Source organism: Colobus angolensis, unplaced genomic scaffold, assembly GCF_000951035.1.
Source record: "Colobus angolensis palliatus isolate OR3802 unplaced genomic scaffold, Cang.pa_1.0 Scaffold6, whole genome shotgun sequence".
In the NCBI taxonomy this organism is placed as follows: domain Eukaryota; kingdom Metazoa; phylum Chordata; class Mammalia; order Primates; family Cercopithecidae; genus Colobus; species Colobus angolensis.
The window spans coordinates 10,561,315-10,583,814 of record NW_012119598.1 but is presented as its reverse complement, the minus strand read 5'-3'; the positions used below and the strand labels follow the sequence as shown (position 1 = coordinate 10,583,814).

At 37.7% G+C, this 22,500-nt stretch overlaps 1 protein-coding gene across 1 annotated transcript in view; it reads left to right on the top strand.

Moving 5' to 3' along the window:
• The window catches only part of OFCC1 (orofacial cleft 1 candidate 1), a 513,529-nt gene that overhangs the window by 285,263 nt on the left and 205,766 nt on the right, over positions 1–22,500 (top strand).

Below are 22,500 nucleotides of genomic sequence, written 5' to 3'. Positions count from 1 at the left end.
GCGTTCACATCGATGAATTTTGCTTGGGTTTTCTTCTCCTTGCCTGTGCATGCATGTGTGTGTTTCTGTAAGTCTGTAGCTAGGTGGTGGGATGTAGGGCTATCAAAATAATAATAATAATAATAATAATAATAACAGCTACCATTCTTTCTTTAGTGCTTATTATATATTGTCAGATACTAAGCACTTTATGTACATTACCTCATTTAATTTCATACTTCTTTAGGGTGGCATAGTAGGATAGGCATTCAGTTAATGCAATAAAAGCCCCAGTAACAGTGACTTAGACAAGTTTTGGTGTCTTTCGTTTTTTAAAAATGGACTTTTAAGTTCAGGGGTACATGTTCAAGTTCATTATATAGGTAAACTTGTGTCATGGGGGTTTGTTGTACCGATTATTTCATCACCCAGGTATTAAACCTAGTACCCATTAGGTATTTTTCCTGATCCTTTCCCTCCTCCCACCTTCCACCCTCCAATAGGCCCCAGTGTATGTTGTTCCCCTTTATGTGTCCATGTGTTCTCATCATTTAGCTCCCACTTATGAGTGAGAAGATGTGGTATTTGGTTTTCTATTCCTGCATTAGTTTGCTAAGGATAATGACCAACTCCATCCCTGTTTTTGCAAAGGACATGATCTTATTTTATTATGGCTACATAGTATTCCATGGTGTATATCTACCACATTTTCTTTATGCAGTCTACCATTGATGGGCATTTAGGTTGATTCCACATCTTTGCTATTGTGAATAGTGCTTCAGTGAGCATATGCGTGGATGTGTCTTTATGGTAGAACAGTTTATATTCCTTTGGTTATGTTCCCCCTGAAGGGATTGCTGGGTCAAATAGTATTTCTGATATTAGGTCTTTGAGAAATCGTCACACTGTCTTCTGCAATGGTTGAACTAATTTACACTTCTACCAACTATGTGTAAGTATTCCTTTTTCTCCACAACTTCACCAGTATCTGTTATTTTTGATTTTTTAATAATAGCCATTCTGACTGGCATGAGATGGTATCTCTCTGTGGTTTTGATTTGTATTTCTCTAATAATCAGTTATGTTGAGGTTTTTTTTCATATAATTGTTGGCCACATGATACTCTTTTTTGAGAAGTGTCTGTTCATGTCCTTTTCCTACTTTTTAACAGGGTTGTTTGTTTTATTCTTGTAGATTTGTTTAAGTTCCTTATAGATGCTGAATATTATTCCTTTGTTAGATGCATAGTCTGCAAAAATTTTCTCCCATTCTGTAGGTTGTCTGCTTACTCTGCTGATAGTTTCTTTTGCTCTCCAAAAATTCTTTAGTTTAATTACGTCTTATTTGTCAATTTTTGCTTTCGTTGTAATTGCTTTTGGTGTCTTTGTAATTAAATCTTTGCCTGTGCCTGTGTTCAGAATGATATTGCCTAGGTTGTCTTCCAGGGTTTTTGTAGTTTTGGGTTTTACATTTAAGTCTCTAATCCATCTTGAGTTGATTTTTGTATATGATGTAAGAAAGGGATCCAGTTTCAATCTTCTGCATATGGCTAGCCAGTTATCCCAGCACCATTTTTTAAATAGAAAGTCCTTTCCCCTTTGCTTGTTTTTGTCAGGTTTGTCAAAGATCAGATAGTTTTAGGTGTGTGGCCTTATTTCTGGAGTTTCTATTCTGTTCCATTTGTCTATGTGTCTGTTTTTGTACCAGTACCATGCTGTTTTGGTTACTGTAGTCCTATAATATAGTTTGAAGTTGTGTAGCATGCTGCCTCCAGCTTTGTTCTTTTTGCTTAAGATTGCCTTGGCTATTCAGGCTCTTTTTTGGTAATGTATGAATTAAATTTTTTTTTTCTAGTTCTGTGAAGAATGTCATTGGTAGTTTAATAGGAATAGCATTGAATCTATAAATTGCTTTGGGCAGTATGACCATTTTAAGGATATGTTCTTCCTATTCATGAGCATGGAATGTTTTTCCATTTGTTTGTGTCATCTCTGATTTCTTTGAGTAGTGTTTTGTAGCCCTCCTTGTAGAGATCTTTCACTTCTCTGGTTAGCTGGTATTTCTAAGTATTTTATTTGTGTGCGTGTGTGGCAATTGTGAGTGGGATTGCATTCCTGATTCTGCTCTGAGCTTGACTGTTATTGGTATATAGGAGTGCTAGTGATTTTTGCACATTGATTTTGTATCCTGAGACTTTGCTGAAGTTGTTTTATTAGCTTAAGGAGCTTCTGGGCTGAGAACCATGGGGTTTTCTAGTTATAGGATCATGTTATCTGTAAACAGGGATAGTTTGACTTCCTCTCTTCCTATTTGGAAAACTGAATTCAGCAGCACATCAAAAACCTTATCCAACAAAATCAAGTAGGCTTTATACCTGGGATGCAAGATTGGTTTATTTCTTTCTCTTGCCTGTTTGCTCTGGTCAGGACTTCCAATACTATGTTGAATAGGAGTGGTGAGAGAGGGCATCTTTGTCTCGTTCCAGTTTTCAAAGGCAATGCTTCCAGCTTTTGCCCTCAGTATGATGTTGGCTGTAGGTTAGTCATAGATGGCTCTTATTATTTTGAGGTATATTCCTTCGATACCTAGTTTATTGAGAGTTTTTAACGTGCAGGGGTGTGGAATTTTACTAACAACCTTTTCTGCATCTATTGAGATAATTATATACTTTTTGTCTTTAGTTCTGTTTCTGTGATGAATCACATGTTTTGATTTGTGTATGATGAACCAATCTTGCATCCCAGGTATAAAGCCTACTTGATTTTGTTGGATAAGGTTTTTGATGTGCTGCTGAATTCAGTTTTCCAATATTTTGCTGAGGAGTTTTACATCTATGTTCATCAAGAATATTGACCTGAAGTTTTTTTGTTATTGTTGTGCTTCTGCTAGGTTTTAGAAGCAGGATGATGCTGGACTCACAGAATAAGTTAGGGGAGGATTCCCTCTTCCTCATTTTTTAAAAAAATACCATCAGTAGGAATGGTACCAGCTGTTCTTTGTACATCTGGTAGAACTCAGTTGTGAATCCATCTGGTCCTGGGCTTTTCTTGGTTGGTAGGCTATTTATAACTGATTGAATTTCAGAGTTTGTTATTGGTCTGGTCAGGGATTTAAATTCTTCCTGGTTCAGTCTTGGGAGTCCAGGAATTTATCTATTTCTTCTAGATTTTCTAGCTTATATGCATAGAGATGTTCATAACATTCTCTGATGGTTGTTTGTATTTTGGTGGAGTCTGTGGTAATATCCTTCTTGTTTTGGATTGTGTTTATTTGGATTTTCTCTCTTTTATTCTTTATTAGTCTAGCTAACATTCCAGCTATTTTATTGATGTTTTAAAAAAACCAGCTCCTGGATTCATTGATCTTTTGAATGGTTTCCTGTGTCTCAGTTTCCCTCAGTTCAGCTCTGATTTTGGTTATTTCTTGTCTTCTTTCCATTTTATTACTCTGTAATCCCCAAGCTGTTGTTCTCATCTGCATGGTCCAAGATGACTTGATGTCACTTTTATGTTTCAGGCACTTGCAGAAAAGAAAAAGGCCACATACAGGTAGCTAGATATGCCATTTCTGTTTCTATGCCTTTTGCCAGAGAGAGAGATAGATATACCAGTTCTGTTTGTATGCCTTTTGCTACATGGAGCTGCAAGAGAGGCTAGGAAATGAAGTCCTTAGCTGGTAGCCAAGTTTCAAGGTGAAGTTGGAAGGTTTCTATTATTATTATTGTTATTATTATGTGAGACAGAGTCTTGCTCTGTAGCCCAGGCTGGAGTGCAGTGGTGTGATCTCGGCTCACTGCAACATCTGCCTCCTGAGTTCAAGTGATTCTCCTGCCTCAGCCTCCCAAGTAGCTGGGATTACAGGTGCCTGCCACCTCACCTGGCTAATTTTTGTATTTTTAGTAGAGATGGGGTTTCTCCATGTTGGCCAGGCTGGTCTTGAACTCCTAACCTCAAGTCATCCGCCCGCCTCGGCCTCCTAAATGCTAGGATTATAGACGTGAGCCACCGTGCCTGGCCGGTTTCTATTATTAAATAAGAGAATGTATATTGGGGTCAACTAGCAGGCCCTGCCCAAAGTACATTTTATTATTATCCTCATCCTATAGATGAGGAAATCAAGGTTGTAGCTTGGCTAAGGTAAAACATACAATGTGTGCTATGATGAGATATTTAAAGGAGGACTTGTTTGGTTCTGTGGTGTACGCATTTTACTCCTCTGCTGCATCTCTCTCTCTTGATTAGGGGTGATGTCACCTGATAAAAGGACAGGGCATTGTGTGGGAATGTCAGCATGACATCTAGTGTGGCTGCATGAGGTAATCAGAAAGGAAACTCTAGAGCTGGGCCAGACATGCAAGGTCAACAAATCCATAGATCGGCAGAGAAGATGCAGGAAAGATGAATGCACAGGAACAGGAAGGGAGGGTTAGAGTCCCTTGGCATCCATTTGGCCTCTCAGTCAACTCTTGACGCTGAAGATGAACTTCTGGTATCATCAGTCCTGAGGCAGGCACATTTTAGCTCTTTGGTTCCCTTGACAGAAATGGTCTTCTTATTGAGCTAGAGTATTTCACAGTTAGATCCTGGAGGTGAAAATGGGTCCTTTAGCCCAAATGGAGGATGGAGCAGCCCTTCTTTACAAATTTATATTTAGCAGAGGTATTCAGATTTCTTCAGTAAGAATTCTTATTCCCTGGGGGCTGAAAAAGACTAGGAAGCCTTTGTGAAAAATCTCAAACTTTTAAGTTTTTAGATTGATATTCAGGTCAGAAGTAGAGTACTACTTGATGACTTACCTGTTTGGAACTCAATAAAATGAGGCATGGCGAATAATTACACTTATGATACATCAGGTGTTGGAGAGAGAGAGAAAAGTGAGGTTATAAGAAGGATGCCATCTGTGTCTTAGTGCTTACAGGCAAGCACTATCTAATAGAAAGTAAAGAGAGCCACATACATCATTTTAAATTTTCTCCGTTTAGGAAGCTGAGGCTGGAGGATCACTTAAAGCCGGGAGTTTGAGATCAGCCTGGGCAACAAAGTGAGACCCCATCCCCCCCAAAAAAGAAATTAGTCAGGGGTGGTGGCAGGCACCTGTAATTCCAGCTACTCAGTAGGATGAGGTGGGAGGATCACTTAAGCCCAGGAAGTCAGAGGCTGCAGTGAGCTATGATCATGTCACTGCACTTCAGCCTAAGCTACAGAGCAAGACCCCATCTCTAAAGTAAAAAATAAAGAAATACAATTTCTGAGAGCTACCATAACAAGATTTTTTCAAAAAGCTCAATTATTTCTAATAATGTATTTTATTTAAACCAAGATCTCTAAAATATTATCATTTCAACTTATAACCAGTGTAAAACTGAAATATTTTCCCTTTTTTGTATGAAATCTTTAAAGCACAGTGTGAATCATTACACTGACAGCAAACCTCAATGTGAGTTAGCCCCATTTCAAGTGCTCTATAGGCATACTGTTATAGGTTTAGTCCCTGTGTCTTAGGAAAGACTAGGCATGAAGGTAGTTATTTTCACGAGTGATCATCAGTTTGGTTTTGGAAGATGGGAGGAGCCAAATTTGTAAGCCAAAAATAAAGCAGAGAGGAAGAAACCAAAGAGAAGGAACTTTGGATGAAAAATCCAGGAGTGATTTATCATCCTTACAAATCCAGCCAGTTACTGACAGAGGCAGGAGTTACGCTCTCTGTATTCTGGAATATAGCCAACTTAAAAAAATTATCTGATGCATTTTTACCTTTCCCTATTCCCTTTGAGGGGACTTCTGAAAAAATTAAATTGCAAATGATACATGCAATTTTATGGTCTGTGAACAAAGAAGAATATTTGAAATACCCGCATGTAGAAACTACTAGATATCATAGAACACAGTGTTTCTTGTTAATACAATTTTTAAAAGAACATTTATATTAACTGCCAATGTGATTACTTAGAGAAAATAGAGTAGTGACAAATTTTCCCCACAGTAATATTACAATTAGCACAAATTATCATCTGGTAAGTAAATATGAATACATTTCTTCCTTTAAGATGCTTTTTAAAGAAATGCATTGTATGTAATGGCAGAATTCCAACATGACTTTATTCAAATTCCCTCAAGGAAATGAAAAATTATTTGCCAAATAGCAATTTAAATTATGAAGGAAATGTCTAGGAGAGGGATTTTCTAGAACCAAATCTTTATAAAAAAGATTTCAAGTTTATGATGGATTGAGTCTCTTAGTATAGTAGAAAAGTAATTAAAGTAAGGACACACTGATCTTCAGGAATAGCCAAAGCAGGCAACTACCAATTGCTGTGATTTCAAGATCATTTGGAAGGCTTTCATATATCCTCAAATCCTACCTGGAGACTCCAATGTTAAGGCATCCTTAGAAACTTAGTCATCTAAACATTCTTCAGGGAAAATGACAATGTGCAGCAGAGCTGACACTATAAGTTGGTGTCAGCCTTGTTTTTTTTTTTTTTTTTGAGACAGAGTCTAGCTTCCTCTGTTGCCCAGGCTGGAGTGCAGTGGCACTATCTCAGCTCACTGCTGCCTCTACCCCATGGGTTCAAGCAATTCTCATGCCTCAGGCTCCCAAGTAGCTGGGACTACGAGTGCATGTCACCACACCTGGCTAATTTTTGTATTTTCAGTAGAGATGGGGTTTCCCCATGTTGACCAGGCTGGTCTCAAACTCCTGGTCCCAGGCGGATTGCTTGGGGCCAGGAGTAACAGACGTGAGCCACCATGCCCAGACAGTAATAGTCATTTTTGCAAGGTGCAAATGGAAAACAACAGAACAGAATTGAACTCTCAGTCCTTCCTTCTCACTGTGGCTGTATCCCCTCCTGGCCTGCTCTGCCTTTGCTCCCCCACTTCTGATGAAAGTCTGCCAGGCTCTGCATCGCACTTTTCTTTCAGTTCCCACTGGCCTTGCACTTGTAAGCAGACAATTCGCAAAAACGTTAAACACCCCATGCTGTACATTCCCAGACGAATTTGCATGTATGTAATTTTTTAAAGTATGAATGCAAAGATTTATTAGAAGGATTTTTAAAAGTCATACAACTTTTTAACACTTATTTTAGGTTTGGGGGTACATGTGAAGGTTTTTACATAGGTAAACACATGTCGCAGGAGTTTGTTGTACAGATTATTTCATTACCCAGGTATTAATTCATCACCCAAGTATTAAGCCCAGTATCCAATAGTTACCTTTTCTGCTCCTCTCCCTCCTCCCACCCTCCACCCTCAAATAGACAGCAGTGTCTGTTGTTTTCTTCTTTGTGTTTGTAAGTTCTTATCATTTGGCTCCTACTCATACGTGAGATCATGCAGTATTTAGTTTGCTACAGATAATAGCCTCCAGCTCCATCCGTGTTCCCGCAAAAGACATGACATCCTTCTTTTTTGCAACTGCATAGTATTCCATGGTGTGTATGAACCACATTTTCTTTATCCAGTCTGTCACTGATGGGCATTTTGGTTGATTCCATGTCTTCACTATTGTGAATAGTGCTACCATGAACTTTCGCGTGCATGTGTCTTTATCGTAGAATGATTTATATTCCTCTGTATATATGCTGAATAATGGGATTTCTGGGTCAAAGGGTAGTTCTGCTTTTAGCTCTGAGGAATTGCCATACTGTTTTCCACAGGGGTTAAACTAATTTACCCTCCCTCCAACAGTACATAAGTGTTCCCTTTTCTCCGCAACCTCACCAGCATCTGCTATTTATTTATTTATTTTTGACTTTTTAGTAATAGCCTTTCTGACTGGTATGGGATAGTATCTCATTGTGAATTGCATTTCTCTAATGATCGGTGATACTGAGTTTTTTTTCCTATGCCTATTGGCTGCATGAATGCCTTCTTTTCAGAAGTGTCTCTTCATGTCCTTTGCTGGGCTGCACGTCTCCTGCTCCATCTCGCCCAGAACCGGTGTTTGTTGTGTGCACACTGCTTCATTGTACTGTCTCAGCTCATCCTCAGTGCCCACTGCCCATCACATCCTGCCTGAAGATGATTTGCTAGATGATAACAGCATATCCGGAATTCTCATAGTTGAAAAGAGATGCGTAGAGAAGCCATAACTGCTTAGAACTTCACAAAGAGAGTTGGTTTTTGTTCCTAACCTGGGTGGGGAGAAAGGGCACCTTTACTATTCCAAATGTATAATATGATGATACTAAAAATAGAGTTAATACCTGAGTTCTGTTTTTTATTTTTTATATCTATTTTTGATAGAAATAGAGTCTCACTATGCTGCCTAGGCTGGCCTCTGACTCCTGGGCTAAATTCTAAATGGCGATAAAATGTAATGTGGGACAGATGTGAGAAGGGGCTATAGGAAGATTCCAGATAGGAAGAAAAAGGAATAATTATAGATGTGAACAGTGGAACAGGTAAACTCATGGTAAGTTTTTTGTTTGTTTGTTTGTTTGTTTTTGTTTTTGAGATGGAGTCTTGCTCTTGTCGCACAGGGTGCGACACGAGTGCAGTGACACAATCTCGGCTCACTGCAACCTCTGCCTCCTGGGTTCAAGTGATTCTCCTGCTTCAGCAGCCTAAGTAACTGGGATTACAGGAACCCACCACCACACCTCACTAAGTTTTGTATTTTTAGTAGAGATGGGGTTTCACCATGTTGGCCAGGTTGATCTCGAACTCCTTACCTCAGGTGATCCACCTGCCTCAGCCTCCCAAAGTGCTCGGATTACAGGCATGAGCCACTGTGCCCAGCCTTATGGTGAATTTTAAAAATTGCACTTGGGAAGTTTTTCCCTTTTAATTTTTAACTTTTGTTGAGATTATTTCAAAACTAAGTGGAAAAGAAATGAGTGTAATTAATTGTGTACGTTATTGCTTATGCCAGGCATAGCTATACTTACTAAAAAAGGCAAAATTGACAATATTGAGGAATACAACCCTGCTTTTCCCTCTTCTCTCCTGGGAGTTGTGCATTGCAGTTGTTTCTGTACTCTTTTGCTGGACATCACTCGGTGGCATCTTCCAAGGATGCAGACAGGCTGCTATGATGCTTGTGTGAACATGTGCCACTTAGAGCTCCTTGGTGGTAACAACAGAAACCATCTCTTACTAATTCAGGCAGAATGATTGCATGAGCTCTGAGATTCAATAGTGGAAATGGGCAAAACCCAAGATGGCTACAGGAAGTTGGAAACACAGTAACTGTCCCATAGCAGGAGCAGTCTGGTTTTGAAACAGCTCTTACCACTGTGATGAGTAAATGCCAAGTGTTCTTTCCATCCTTGCTTCACTTATCCAAAATTCTAAGTCTTAGGGACAGAACATTTGGCTCGCCATGTGTAGGCCACTTGCTTGCCTCCTGGCTCTATCACAGGGTAGGAGAAGTAGGTTCTGTCAAGCCCTCCTTGGCTTCTGTAGTTGGAGAGAGGAATCTGGAGTTACTGGGCCACCGAGACTGTACACAACGAAACTAGGAAATTGTGATGCCATTAGGGAGGGGAAATGGATGCAAGACAACAATGACAAATAAGCCAAACAAAAATCTGATAAATGTTCCTATGGTTGATATGGCTTGGATTATTTACTGGCTGCCTCCTATTGCTAATAATGTCAGTACAACATCAATGAAAACAGAAGTGGTATATGCATGATGAGTTGGACATAATTTATTCAACATTTTCATCAGAAGTTAGATATATAAAACATCAAAAATGCTTTATGTGTCTCTCCATTTCTTCCTCCTCATTCATTGAAAAGCATTATTTACTGAACATTTTCTATTTTTCAGGCACTATGCCAGGTATGAGAAATATAAAAATAAACAGAAAAGACATAAAGGATTTCCGTGTTTATGAAATATATTATGTAAGCAGAGTTACAATGAAGGTAACTGCAGGCATACTTTGGAGATATTGCAGATCTAGTTCTGGACCACCACCATAACACGAATATCACAAAACAGTGACACACGTAAATGTATTGGTTTCCCAGTGCATATAAAACTTATGTTTACACTCTACTGTAGTCTATAAAGTGTGCAGTAGCATTATGTTCAAAAATATGTATGTGCCCTAATTAAAAAAATACTTTGCTGCTAAAAATTGCAACAATCCTCTGAGCCTTCAGTGAGTCATAATCTTTGCTGGTGGGGTGTCTTGTCTAGATGTTGATGGCTGCTGACTGGTCAGTGGTGGTTGCTGAAGTTGAGGTGGCTGTGGAAATTTCTTAAAATAATACAACAATGAAGTTTGCCACAGCAATTGACTCTTCCTTTCACAAAAGATTTCTCTGTAGCATGCGATGCTGTTGGATAGCCTTTCACTCACATTAGAACTTTCAAAATTGGAGTCAGTCGTCTCAAACTCTATAGCTGCTTTGTCAACTAAGTTTATGTAATATTCTAAATCCTTTGCCATCATTTCAAACAATGTTCACAGCATCTTCACTGGGAGAAGACTCCATCTTAAAAAACCACTTTCTTTGCTCATTCATAGAAAGCAACTTCTTATCCATTCAGGTTTTATCAGGAGATTGCAGCATTTCTGTCTGTTTCAGCCTCTACTTCTAACTCTAGTTCTCTTGATATTTCTACCACATCTGCATTTAATTCCTCCACGGAAGTCTTGAACCCCTCAAAGTTACCCATGGGGGTCAGAATCAATTTCTTCCAAACTCCTGTTAATGTTGATATTTTGACCTCCTCCCATGAATCACAAATGTTCTTAATGACAACTATAATTGTGAATCCTTTCTAGAAGGTTTTTAATTTCCTTTGCCTAGATCCAACAGAGGAATTTCTACCTATGGGATCCATACCTTTATGAAATGTATTTCTGAAATAATAAGATTTGAAAGTCAAAACTACTCCTTGATCCGTGGACTGCAGAATGGATGTTGTGTTAGCAAGCATGAAAACAACATTCATCTCCTTGTGCTTCTCCATCAGGAGCTCTTGGGGACCAGGTGCACTGTCAATGAGAAGTAATATTTTGAAAAAAATCTCTTTTTCTGGGCAGTGGTCTCAACAGTGTGCTTAATATATTCAGTAAAACAAGCTGTTAACAGATGTGCTGTCATCCAGGCTTTCTTGTTCCATTTATGGAGCACAGGCAGATGTAGTGTAATTCCTAAGGGCCCTAAGATTTTCAGAATGGTACATAGTATTGGCTTCAGCTTAAAGTGATCAGCTGCATTAGCCCCTAAGAAGTGAGTCCAACTGTTCTTTGAAGCTTTGAAGACAGGCACTGACTTCTCGCTAGCTGTGAAAGTTCTAGATGGCATCTTCTTCCGACAGAAGGCGATTTCATCTGCATGGAAAATCTATTCTTTCACATAGCCACCTTCATCAATGATCTTAGCTATATCTTCTGGATAACTTGCTGCAGCTTCTGCATCAGCACTTACTGCTTCACCTTGCCCTTTTCTGTTATGGAAATGGCTTCTTTCCTGAAACCTCACCAGCCAACCTCTGCTAGCTTCATTTTTTTCTTGTGCAGTTTTCTCACCTCTCCCAGCCTTCACAGAATTGAAGAAAGCTAGGGTCTTGCTCTGGATTAGGCTTTGGTTTAAGGGAATATTGTGGCTGATTCCATCTTCTGTCCACACTACTAGAATTTTCTCCATATTAGCAAGGCTATTTTGCTTTCTTATAATTCATGTGCTCACTGGAGTAGCACTTTTAATTTCTGTAAAGAGCTTTTCCTTTGCATTTGCAATGTGGAGGTTGGGTGGGTACAAGACGTCTAGATTTCCGTCTGTCTTACCTTTCGACATGCCTTCCTCACTAAGTTTAATCATTTCTAGCTTTTGAATAAAGTGACAGATGTATGACTCTTTTTTTCTCGTGAATACGTAGAGGCCACTGTAGGGTTATTAATTGGTTTAGTTTCTATATTGTTGTGTTTCGGGGAATAGGGGGCCTGAGTAGAGGGAGACAGATAGGGGATAAAGACAATAGCTGGTCAGTGGAGCAGTCAGAACACACACATTTATCTATTAAGCTTGCTGCCTTATATGAGCATGGTTTATGGTGCCACAAAACAATTATAACAGTAATGTCAACTATCACTGATCACAGATCACCGTAACAGACAATGTAATGAAAAAGGTTGAAATATTGAGAGAATTACCAAAATGTGACACAGAGACGTGAAGTGAGCACATACTGTTGAAACAATGTCATTGATAGAGTTGCTTCATGCACGTTGCCAAAAGCCTTCAATTTATGAAAAACGCGTTATCTGCAAAGCATAATAAAGTGAAGAGCAATCAAACAAGATGTTCCTGTGTTTAGATTACAGTTGATCAGGCTGAGCGCGGTGGCTCACGCCTGTAATCCCAACGCTTTGAGAGGCCGAGGTGGTTGGATCACCTGAGGTCAGGAGTTTGAGACCAGCCTGGCCAACATGACAAAACCCCATCTCTACTAAAAATACAAAAATTAGCCAGGCGTGGTGGTGCATGCCTGAAATCCCAGCTACTTGGTAGGCTGAGGCAGGACAGTTGCTTGAACCTGGGAGGCAGACATTGCAGTGAGCTGAGATTGCACCACCGTACTCCAGCCTGGGTGACAGAGAGAGACTCCATCTCAAAAAAAAAAAAAAAAGGAAAAAGAAAAAAAATTACGGTTGATCAAAATTCATCTGGCACTCTCAAACACATAATATGTGCTCATATACGATTTTGACATCTATTTTATAAATACCTTTTATTCAATGAATAAAAGAATGAATGTGTAGATATATGGCCAAAACAAAAGCGTGTGTGTGTGTGTGTGTGTGTGTGTAGACATACCATAATAGTATAATTGGGATTCCAGTTCAGTTCAGTTAAGCCATGTTCAGTTTAGGACTGAGCACATCTGAGGCTTTGTGGATTAAAGTGGCCTAAAATGAACACAGGCTTGCAATGAAAAAACTGAGACAGAAATTTAGGTTTTCTGATACATCAATGATGTGGTCAATATCTTAGCACTTGGACTCCAAAAGTGCTTTCTTTTTTAAACTTAGTTCCCTTTAAATATTGGGTGAAATTAAAAAAAAATACTTTTTGGCAATTAGAATAAGAAGCTGTACTATATTAATGAAATTTCATATTAAATTCAACTTCACTAAGCTGTCTTTTGTCACCATTCGACTAGTTCATTTGTTGCATTTTCATTTTAAGAAAGACTAAGATGCCTCCTGGGAAGAGGCTAATTCTAAGGAAAGAGACAGTCAGGCACACAAGCTTGATCTCATGCCAATATCTCAGGGCCAGAGAGGAAAGGTAATTTTGATTACAGTACAATGTTTGCCAATTGTATTGTCCTGTGGTCTAATCCTCAGGCATTTATTCGGGGGAGTTAGTGGGAGGGGCTTGGAGTAAAAACTGAGATCTCCATCAGTTGTAGGGGGCCTCTGTGTAACATGGAGGAGCAGCATGTGGTGGGTAGGAGCTGGGAGATGACATATACTGGACCCCTTCACTTAGCATTGCTGATAGAACATCGGATGGACAGAGGTGTGAGTGCAAGGTTTGATCAGAACTAGGAAGATATTGGAGAGAATGTGACATGGCCTGCAATGGGCACCAGCAAGAATCAGTGTTAGAGGCGACAGTAGTCAGTGTAGGTGACCCCAGCAGCAGCTCTGTCACTGACAGGAAGTGCTGTCCATGTGGCTTTGTGGACTGGAGGTGCCACCAGTTGTTTCATGATGGATGTGGAGACGCTGGTGGTTGGTAGAGCATGGTGGTCAGCATAGAATCCTTGAGAGCAGGCAGCAATGCTGAAGGCTGAGAGTAGGGAAGGAAAATGGCAGACATTCCAGAAATGTGGAGAGGAGTGAGTTCTGAGCATATGTGATCTCAGGACTTAGATCCTTCTGGAAGAGATGAGAGGTAGTTAGAATAAAGGATAGGGATCCATAGCGGTTGTGCCTGAGGTAGAGAAATCCTGGGTTAGGGTAATAACTGTGACCCTAAATTTACCTTGAGACCACTCTGGCCATTAGAAATACACATGTACAAAAATTTGTAATAGAAATAACATAAGCACTTGTGTTAAGTGCATAATTCAAATTGTCTGAGCAAATATGTGATGAGAATTGTTTTTCCCAGTAGTGCACGTAGCCTAGATTATTTTAGAAGTGATATTGTATAAAACTGTTTACATTTTTTTCATTTATAGCTGTCTTTCCCTTAAGATGGAAAACAAGTGCTAAATAAAATTTATAGACCATTTACAAAATAGTTTTTTTTTTTTTTTGCTTTGAGACATTTAAACAATTATTAAGGAAAAGAAAATACATAGGAAAATCATTTTCTTTAGGTTTATTGAACTGACCTGGATTTGTGTCTTCAGAAACCATTGGGGTCCTAAGTGGTTTGAATCTCTTTCATTGATTTGGAAGGCTAAAAATAAATCCTCAGGAAAGCATCCTTTTTATTGAAATACGGAAATATTTTATATAAATATTAGATGTATAAAATATTTGGTCAGTTTATAAAAATAAATTTGTTTCCTTTCCTGTCTTTTTTTGGTTTAAACAACAACAACAACAACAACGACAACAAACAAATGAAAAAATGGAACAGCAGAGTTCCAGGACAGTGCTTGTCCAGCTGGAGAAGGAGCATTTTAATCAAACATTTGAGTTTTGGAAATGTCAGCAGAATAAGAAAAAACTTATTTATTAATTTATTTTTCCTCAGGGGAACTGCCTACCCCCAGGTAATCAGACAGATTTGCCCAGGAAATTACCAGAATATCTGTTTGTGTTGTCCTTTTCTGTTTCTGTTAATGCTAAAATTGATGCCAGTGGTGACACTTAACTACCTCTTAAGCATAGTTAGTTTTACATTGTCGCTTCAAATCCACGTTAACGAAACCTCCAATGTATGATTTTGCAAATAATGTTTTATAAAATCTGCCATAGGTCATTGAAGAAATAATCTTTATGAGAATTGTTTTAACATCCAGAGACATTACTATTCCAGTTCACTGATGACAGATGGATTCATACATTTAAACCAGTAGGTTTATACGTCATTCAAATTTATATACCTTTAAAATAAAAATGTGAGCACAAGAATCTATATGATAGTAAAAAGGATGCTTGAGAATCTTAGACTCATAGAAAAAGTAAAACTAGAGATGATATAGGTGATTTTTTAGAGGTCCAATGACTGACTTTCTTAATATAAACATGGCTATGCAGAAAAAAAAAAAAAAAAAAAAAACCTGGGAAAGACTTCAGTTTTCCAATATATTAGTGATGCAGTCAGTGTCTAACCAGTTGGTCGGATTACCGAATTATACTTACCTCTGCTTAAATATTACATAAAAATTTCAAAAGGACTTTTTTTTTTGCGACTAGAATATGAAGTTTCACTGTATCAATTAATTTCCATATAAATTTCAAACTTCATTTGGCCATCATTTTAGCTGGAATTCAATGGTTCCATTTTTGTTTTGTTTTTATTTTATGTTTTTGAGACAGAGTCTTCTGTCGCCCAGGCTGGAGTGCAGTGGCACTATCTCAGCTCACTATAAGCTCCTCTTCTCAGGTTCAAGTCATTCTCCTGCCTCAGCCTCCCGGGTAGCTGGGACTACAGGCATGCACCATGATGCCCGGCTAATTTTTGTATTTTTAGTAGAGATGGAGTTTCGCCATGTTGGCCAGGCTGGTCTTGAACTCCTGGCATCAGTTAATACACCCTCCTGGGCCTCCCAAAGTGAATAGTTTCAATTTTAGTATAACAAAAATTTTACTGGAAAAATTTCTCATGACTTTAGTATTTTATGCTTTCGGCATATGTTTTCTATGCTTAGTATTTTATGCTTTTAGCATAATTTAGATTAGTCTTTAATATCCAAATAATTTCATTTAGAGTTTCTTTTGGACACTTTTTGTTTGCTATCAAAAACAATTTAGTAGGAAATAAGCTTTCTTGGACCTTCAGCAAGTGGCTTTAAAAATTTAAATCAAGTTGAAAAAATTAACAAGAAAATAAGTTTTCCATAGCTTTTATCAGAATAATTGACCAAAAACCCAATGTAAAAAGAGAAAAGAAAAACACGGAAAGTCCTGAATCCTTTGCTTCATGAGATGGATTTTGTCTATAAATTACAAGATTTTTAAGAAAAAAGATTATTTTGTTTAAACTAAACCCAATAACCCATTATATTGGTTGTTTCATATCGGAGTGTGTTTCAGTGTGCTGAAAGACTATTACCAGAATGAGCCCTTAAATACAGTACATATATATAAGTAATCTTAGATCCACAAGCAGCATGAATTGTTAAATGAATGAAGCCAAAATTGGAAAGATTGGAAGGGTGATTGATATCTAAGATCAGGTACTTTATAATCTGAAAGGCAACTTTCCAAACTCTATACTCATTAACTTATTTACATGTAAGCTAATGTTGTCAAGCTTCAAACTCGCAGGAAAGAAACCGTACTTTGATATGACTTTTGGGGAACTTTTAAATATGAGAAAAAACAATATGCTTATACTTAACCTTTGAATTACCACAATTACTTACGTACTGGTAGCATCTTCCTGTTTAGAAGTTAGGGACGTGCTTCAGCTCCTTGAGGATTCTAGGTCCAGTGAGCACATGATGCATGAATGCCTTGGGGTACCGTGGGATAAAGTCCAGCAGTAGTTAGCCACTCCACAGCACTCTGGTGATTTGCAAGTTAAAGTGCCTCATAATTTACCGTGAGGGAGGGCCTTGGGGAAGAAAGAATATGGATCAATTGATTAGAATTTGTTAGCAAACTTCAACTGTTAATCCTATTTAGATTTTCAAATCACCGATATATCAAATACCCACAAGATTTGGGAAGGAAGAAAAAACAGAAAGTTTAGAAAGCTAATTTGTCCAACATGGTACCAGTTCTTGAATATTCTGTTAGCAACTGACCAATTTTCACATATTAGCCTTTCTATAAAGAAGAAGAAGAAGGCCAGATACAGTGGCGCATACCTGTAATCCCAGCACCTTGGGAGGCTGAGGTGAGAGGATCACTTGAGTCCGGGAGTTTGAGACAAGCCTGGGCAACATGGCAAGATATTTCCCCCTCTGCAAAGAATAAAAAAGTTAGCTGGGCATGTTGGTGCACGACTGTAGTCCCAGCTACTTAGGTAGCTGAGGTGAAGGGATCGCTTGAGCCCAGGAGTTTGAGGCTCAAGGATGCAGTGAGCTAAGATGGTGGCAGTGCATTCAAACCTGGGTGACAGAATGCGACTCTGTCTCAAAAATTATGAAAGGAAAGAAAAATGGTATAGATTTTTCTTCTATCTCTGACTCTGTTTTTAATTATGTTGTTACTCATGTGCCTTTCGGTTTGGGTTTCTGAATAAGATTAATAATCTTGATCACCACCTGTAGATTCCTATGAAAGTCTAATATTAATTAATTAATTATTGAGTGTTATCTGGAGCTTTGTAATAGGTTTTGATTACATTACTTTACATTACTTATTATATCTTCAAAGTGGCTATGGTTGGTATTTAGAAAAGTTAATGATTCTTTATGATTATATGGTTGTTTACCAAGATATTATTCAAATAACATCTTCTCTGTCCTGAAAGATTTTAAGTCAAATCTCTTGTTTTCATGGCATGAAATCACATTGTCATTCTATGTGTATGCAACATAGGATTTTTTCAATAACTTTGGCACATATTTTCCTTATTTTTCCCCAGTTATGCTTTGGCCAAGATTTCTGGGAGAATGTTACATAATCAGATTCATGATGGATATCCAAGTCACAGTTCATATTTTGGTCATTCGTTTTTTATTTGTTTGGTTGTTTTGTGTTGTGTTTGATATTTAATACAGTGAAGACTTAGTTTAAGATAACTGTTTTTTTGGTAGTTTTTTGGTTGTTTTGTTTTGATATTTAAGAGTTAGTTATCTTAAATGAAGTCCTCATTGTACTAATTTTTTTGAGACTGGATAAAGAAAATGTACATGTATACCATGGAATGCTGTGCAGCCACAAAAAGGAATGGGATCATGTCCTTTGCAGGGACGAGGATGAAACTGGAAGCCATGATTTTCAGCAAACTAATGCAGAAACAGATAACCAAACACTGCATGTTCTCACTCATAAGTGGGAGGTGAACAATGAGAACATATGGATACAGGGAGGGGAACATCACACACCAAGGCCTGTTGAGGGCGGGGTAAGGGAAGGGAGAGCATCAGGACAAATAGCTAATGCATGCGGGGCTTAAAACCTAGGTGATTGGTTGATAAGTGCAGCAAACCACTATGACACACACATATCTATGTAACAAACGTGCACATTCTGGACATGTATCCCGGAACTTAAAGTTTAAAAAAAAAAAAGAGAACTTTTTTGTTGTTGTTGTCGTTGCTTTGTTTTGATATTTAGTACATGAAGACTTAGTTTAGGATAACTATTTTTTATCATTAAGAAATATTCTTGTATTTTTAGTTGCCTTTTATTTACAAAATAGTTTTGTAAATCAACTTTATAAAAATAGTATTTGGATTTTAGTATGGTACAGTGTGTTTAGGTTTGACATTGCCCCTATTCCCCTATATTCTAGTGCAGTCCCCTGATTTCTAAACTTATGTTTTTGTATTTATGCAGACTTTCTGGCCCCATGGACATTTCAGCTGGAGATACTTGTATTGGATTTTCAAAGTGGGAAAAAAATATGACGTTTTCCCAAATTTATTTATAAAGTTCATAGGAATCAAACTTAATTTTATTTTTCCAGGCTTTATGCCTTTAAAAAGAATGCTGTTCAGGAGAATGTCCTCTGTGGTAAAATTTTGGTGCATGGTTGTAATGATAAAATAAATACGAATTGTTTAGTTATTTAGTTTATAGTATATTACAGAAAACACAGTTATCGGCGAGGAAAAGCTGAGCTGAAGCAGGTGGATTTACAGGAAAAGAACAAGAATGGGGCCAAAACAAAACAAAAAAAACTCCTGAGAAACACACAAATGCATTAGAGTTTTCTTCCTCTCTAGCTAATGTAGCTGATTTGAAAGGAAGTGATTGCTTCGTTGAGTCAAGACACTTCGATGATTGTTACTAACCTTCCTCTGGTGGGCAATTTCATTCTCACTCTTATAGCCCCCAAGGAACTGCATGGGTGCACACTAGAGGGTTTCCTGACCAAAGTTCATGTACAGTGTAATTTAAGTAAAAGCTCTGATTATGTTCTGTGCTGCTCTGAGTTAAATGATAGGAAAACCTGATACGTGTGGAAGGGCAGAAGGCAAGTGTGTGTGTTTTCCTCTCCTAGTTCAATAAAAGATAGCATGAGAAATGAATTAACTAATGCGATTCTCGACATTAAGCAGCTAACACTAGGAAGTTGGAAGCAAAAATAGAGTATTAAGAGTATTGAGAAGACCAATTTACTGATTTATTGGTTTATATATCACATCTGTTTGCTTCAATGTAGAACCATACTTCAACATATATATGTGTATGTACACACACACATGGGATTGGCATATATTCACCTGAATATTACAAGGAGTTAAATATCAGCCATATTAAAATCTATCGTTTTTGTATTGCTAAATGCCCTACTTTGAATTTCTCAGTGGGTCTGTTAATTTTCCTGTGAGATGATTTGAGATATATCCAAAAGCATACTCTGAATGATTAGGACACTTTAGGAATTGATTCTATTAGCAATCTACCTTCTGGTAATATACACCGTATCCTTAAAACCATCCTACTTCATTAAGTCCTGACTCCATCCAATGAAAGACAGTAAGAGGAGCTACTGTTATGATGGAGTCCATTGTTTCTAAATTTATAACGGGTTCCGTGTGTTTACTCTTCTAAATTCTACCTGCTGTGTTTAAATTATTGGTTTATTAAGACAAGGAATAGCAATAGAAAGAAACAATCATTTTAATATTTGAGAGTGTGTTTTTATTTGATTCATAGGCTGATTTATGTTACGCAAGCAATTAGAAGCATAGCTTATTAAAATAATAATAAATACATTATAGCTTTACTTTCTCAATTGTCTTGAAAGCATAGTGGCTTAATCCTAAGTGGCACCCTTTGTTTGACACAAAGGTAGAGGCAAGAGATGCAGCTCCCCCCTTCCTGGGGGTCTGACCATCCTTACCTGGCACTTTTTTCTCATCACTTTTCACTATCTAATAAACTATAAAATATACACATGTATTGTGCTTATTCTTCCACTCACAGAATGTAAGCTCTGTAAGGACAGAGATTTTTGGGTATTTCATTTTACTACTATAGTCCCATAATAAGCACTCAATAAGTATTGGTTGAATGAATGAATATGAAACATTGGAAGGTGACGCTGTACAACAGTGCGCTAGGACTTTCAGCAAAAACATTAGTTAACGTTAATTCTGGGGCTAGTGAAGAAGTTTGTGTTCCATTACTCACTTTATTAAATTGTAGCTTTAGGTCAAGAAAAATTGAGGAACATCTACCAACAAATTGTATTTTCCATGACTTTATGACCTGGAGTCTTTTCTCCTTTGCCCAGATGTCAAAAATTTCTTTCCCTTGTATTTCTGACTGGCTAATTCCTAATCACCTTTCCAAAAACTTATTTCCAGTAGCCATTTCTCCAAGAAGTCTTCTTTGACACCCCCAATATGGGGTAGATGCTTCTCTGATATTCTCAACCAGAATTCCATTCTTTAAATCATACCAGATTATATATGTTTAGCTTCCTTCTTCTCCCCTGCTCTGAAGGCAGGGGTCATAGTTTTCCTGTTGTTGTTGTTGTTGTTGTGTTTGTTTTTTAAATTCAGACAGTGCTCAGTTCCTAGAAGGCACTCAATTAAAAATAAAAGTGTGGGGGTAGGTGGTGATGATGGGGAGGAGAGATGGGATGGGGGAATAGAGAAAAAATATGAATAAAAAGTGATGAAAGGTTATTTAATCAAGAGAGAACATCTAGGCAATGAAAGGATTAGGGTATTACAATAGGTTTCCAAGAGAAGTTTATTTAACTAAGGAATTCAGGTCATATTATAAGACAGGTAATATTCTAGGCACTGAGGGTGCTGCAGTGAGCTAAGAGATAATGTCTTTGCATTCACAGAGGTTATATTTTAGTTGGGAAGACAGACAATAGTTGAGTATAAACTATATTTGTAAAACAATGCTTAACAGAATGTAAAATTAATATAAAATGCATTTAAATTATAAAAATACATAAATTCTAGATATGTATTACAGTATAGAACTTGGGGATGTTTAAAGGATTTCAGAACTAAGAGTGTCAAAGCTGTCTCTTTGCTCAAGTGACCTCAGAATTCTTTCCTTGTTAAATGCTGTACATAGAATCTAAGAATGGGAAATGCAAAATGAATCCCTCCAGTATTGGCACTTGTAACCTAACACATGTACGTCAACCCACATGAAACACAGAAGGAACAATCTGTATAGACCTTAAGGGGCCCTGTTTCCAGTTGTGTGGAGGCATCGAGCTCTGAAGGGAAATTGTGGTCTGAAGGCTCCCAGGGTGCAGGCCTCATTCATGTGCAGCTGGACAGGACCCCAACACCTCCACTGACAACAGGGATGCAAATGGTTTGAGAACCTAAAAGCTAAATACACTACTCCAGACTTTTGGTTAAACATGACTTAACTTTTTTCACCCTCCAAGGTTTTGATTATCTTGTTAATATTTACTAGTCAGTTATAGAAGACAAATAATTTGAGTTTTATATTGGATTGGAGAACCTTCCAGACTATGGGTACCAGTAGTTGATTGACAATATAAGGACTATGCTACCATCCTTTTGCTAATATAGGTGAATTATTTTACCAGCATATGGAAGGGCATAGTTAGAGTATCACAGTGCTTTGTGGTAGAGAAAAAAAACAAAACAAAACAATTACAGTGAATGAAGAAGAATGGTATTATTGCAGTACATAAGACTTTGATTACATACCACCAAGATTCCTATCAGCCTAGTAGTTGTTGACAGATAAAGTAACAAAAATGAAACTCATTTATTCTTTCCTTATTGAGACCTCAAGGTAAAGCAGATTTTCAGTTTTTGTACTTAACTGCGTGATAGAACAGAGACCGACACAAAAATGTGTCAGTCCAGAAATAGAAATTAAACCTAGGTTCACATCAAAATTTCATTTAGCCTTGGAAAAGGATCTGCCATTTGGATTACTTTTGATCCTAAAACAAATATACTAAAGAATATCACAGTATACCTGTTATGTATTAATCCTTCCCTGCAAACCATACTTTCAAAGTTGTTGTTTTCATTCTACAAGGCTTTATTTCTTTTGCAATGTTTGAGGCAACTTGAATTATCATCAGAGTAGCGTTCATTTTGCTAGCCACAGACATATACATTTCAGTCTGCAGGAAGTATGAAACTAGATTTGGAAAATTAATAGCAGACCCTTTCTTCTATTACAAAGTTATACCTCATGCTACAGTTTGATCATGAAGATAAGGAGAGAGTAAGTGGGAGATGTGATGTGAGAAATTTTGGTCAGTGGTGTTGAGATTATTGATG